Source organism: Sminthopsis crassicaudata, chromosome 1 (assembly GCF_048593235.1).
Source record: "Sminthopsis crassicaudata isolate SCR6 chromosome 1, ASM4859323v1, whole genome shotgun sequence".
Classification (NCBI taxonomy): Eukaryota; Metazoa; Chordata; class Mammalia; order Dasyuromorphia; family Dasyuridae; genus Sminthopsis; species Sminthopsis crassicaudata.
In genome coordinates, this window is record NC_133617.1 from 549,167,278 (window position 1) to 549,170,422 (window position 3,145).

Sequence of the window (3,145 nt, forward strand, 5' to 3'; positions counted from 1 at the left end):
TGCTAAACTGAGAATTTTCTTCCAAGGAAGAAGATGGATATTAAATTAAACAGGTGAATTCCATTTATTTCTGATGAAAAAAAAAAAAAAACAACAAAAAACAGAGCTAGGAGCGGAGCCAAGATGGCAAGGACTAAGCACATTTCTCTCTGACCTTCTCTACAACCCTCGAAATAATTATGAAATCAAGCCTCTGAACTAGCTCTGGACCGGCAGAACTCACAGATATTGGGAGTGCAACAAATTATCAGCAGAAGTTAATTTCAAAGATTGGCAGAAATCTGTTTCAATTGGAAAGGGGAGGGAGACAGCCTAACACAAACAAATAGTGCAGAGTCCCAGAGTATTGTTAACTCCACTAGCTTTGCTGACTCCACAGGGCAAAGAATCCAAAAGGAGGAATCTACATAGCAGTGTTGTCACTCTACCCTGGTTGAAACCCAGTTGATCAGCTGAAAAGTTATAAAACATCCAACACAAACACAAAAGATCAACAGTGAACCCCAAAATGCCAGTATCTCACTGGAGCTGGCCATGCCCAGCCAGCACTGGGAAAGAATCATCATTGACCCAGCCACAACCTGATGCTGTTTGAAAAACCTCTGTTAGGATTACTAAGTGAGAACTGAGGTTGTCTGGACAGTGACAAGGTGAGAATTCAGATTTTCTGGACAATTACAAGGTGAGAACTCAGGTTGACTTGATAGAAGGAGCAAGCCCATTGGCTGAAGTGGTTCTTCCCAGAAGCCCTTGCATTATCCCACGCCCATTCTCTGAGAGGATAAAGAGGACAGCACTCCAGGAAGAGGAGAAGACTCTGAATTGCATCAGGCTTGACGGGGCTCTCTGCAGGAAGGGAAGTCACTTCTTTGGACAAGAGTTAACAGCAACTTCTGTCTGAGAGATTTGAGTAGACACAGCAGATCTCTTACCAGAGAGTAATCCGGCAGCTTCTAGAGACGACAGCTCGTTACAATTGGCGCCCAATGTGGGGCAAGGACTTTTGCTTATCCTGACAAGAGGAGCTAGACCAGACCTTCGCAATTTGGCGCCCAACGTGGGGCTCGAACCCACGACCCTGGGATTAAGAGTCCCATGCTCTACCGACTGAGCTAGCCGGGCCTTCTCCTACAACTTGCTTGATAGTTTAAGGCTAATTGAACTATGTTGTAGATAAAAAATACTTCTGCAGAAATTGAACGAGGCCCATTTTTTGCTTGAAATTCTTTCATTTCATATCCCACTAGCTTCCATTTATCTACATCTATCTTTTCTTCCTCTAAGAACCAAGGGGATGTGCATCTTAATGCAGCCAAGAGTTTAGCAATCTGTACCCAGGTTACAAGTAAACTCTGCTCCTCAATTATCTTGATTATACTCTCTATAGTACCACTCCTGAATGAGGGTGGAGCTGAGGTTGCTTCTGGGGCTGGGGTTGAGTCGGCTGAGGTCCAGGGATTGAATTTAGCTAACATGTGCCCCATTTCAGCTATAAGAGATTGCTGGTTTAGCCCTTAACAAGTTAAGTTCCTTATTTATCTATTAGCACGCTCACTTAATCTTTAACAAAGCTTCCTCGTTACTCACGGTTCTGGGTCAGAGAGACTGAGATCTAGATCGGAAGCTTTTCCACTGGAATCAGGACCGTGTCTGTCCCTGTTCGGGCGCCAAATTGCGAAGGTCTGGTCTAGCTCCTCTTGTCAGGATAAGCAAAAGTCCTTGCCCCACATTGGGCGCCAATTGTAACGAGCTGTCGTCTCTAGAAGCTGCCGGATTACTCTCTGGTAAGAGATCTGCTGTGTCTACTCAAATCTCTCAGACAGAGATCAACCCTTACCTGCTACGGAACCACCACTCTGGCCTTCAAGTTTCGGCATGGCGTCATTGTTGCCGTGGACTCCCGGGCCACAGCTGGAGCTTACATCGCCTCCCAGACAGTGAAGAAGGTGATCGAGATCAACCCTTACCTGCTACGGAACCACCACCCCAGCCAAATCTGTTCCTGTTGAGCCTATGGATCCTTTGCCTCCAGGCACAGTAGGCTTGACCATTTCACCTTCTGAGAGTGCCTACAAAACAGTGTCCATCCATACACTGATGTGGGAGACTGGAGAACGTGTATCTAATATCCCAGTCACTAACACAGGCAGACAACGTGTGATTTATCAACCAGGAGAAGTAGTAGCATCAGGCTTATTGTTACGGACCCCTAATAAGCAACCTAGTGATAGTCGCCTAGATTTTGACTCCAATGAACAAAATCCAGGAATATATTGGACAGCAGCTGTGACAGCTGACCGACCTATGCTTACTATTTATATAAACGGAATACCATTTGAAGGATTGGTAGACACGGGTGCAGATCGTACAGTTATTAGAGGTGCCAATTGGCCCGGTCACTGGCCAAAGATTAAAGCAGACACCTATATGTCTGGGGTGGGAGGATCAATAGCAGCAGAGGTTAGTGCTAGGCCTTTGAGATGGGTATTTGAAGGAGAATACAGGCCTTTTAAACCAACAGGGCTGTGTCCAGTGCAAACAATTCCAATGTAATTGCCAGATGATGAGAAGAGATTTAGAAAGTGGTAAATAGAAGGTAATTAGATAGGTTGGCTGCCTGGGAGAGAGGGTTTGCTTGTATTTCTTCAGCAGGAGAAGGAATCAGATGGGAGCCAACGAGTCATATTCGCCTTGTCCACCAGAGAGAGACAGAAAAAGAGAAAGACCTCAAAATAAAGGAGAAGATCTAAGAAACATCTGACACTGAAAGAGCATGGATAATAAGAAGACTGTTAAAGAACTTTAAAAACCAGCAGGAATCATTGGACTTCCTCACACAAGATGAGAATAATGGACAATGGACTTATGGACATTTATAAATTTTCAATTTATGATTATTTGATTATGTTATATACTTCTAGCATGCGTTATGTTACTATGTTACTATATGCTTATGTAATTTATGTAATTATCTGTAATACTTCCCATATTGATGGATTTATGTTTCAAGGTCATGACTGTCCTATGTTCTAAATCAAAAGAAAGGGGGAGATGTTAGGATCACTAAGTGAGAACTGAGGTTGTCTGGACAGTGACAAGGTGAGAATTCAGATTTTCTGGACAATTACAAGGTGAGAACTCAGGT

The 3,145-nt window shown here is 43.8% G+C and overlaps 1 non-coding gene across 1 annotated transcript; it reads right to left on the bottom strand.

Annotated features, from left to right (window-relative positions):
* Positions 1 to 1,049: 1,049 nt before the first annotated feature.
* Positions 1,050 to 1,122, bottom strand: TRNAK-CUU (transfer RNA lysine (anticodon CUU)). The gene has a single exon. It is a non-coding gene; the product is annotated as a tRNA-Lys (tRNA).
* Between the last annotated feature and the right edge of the window lie 2,023 nt (positions 1,123 to 3,145).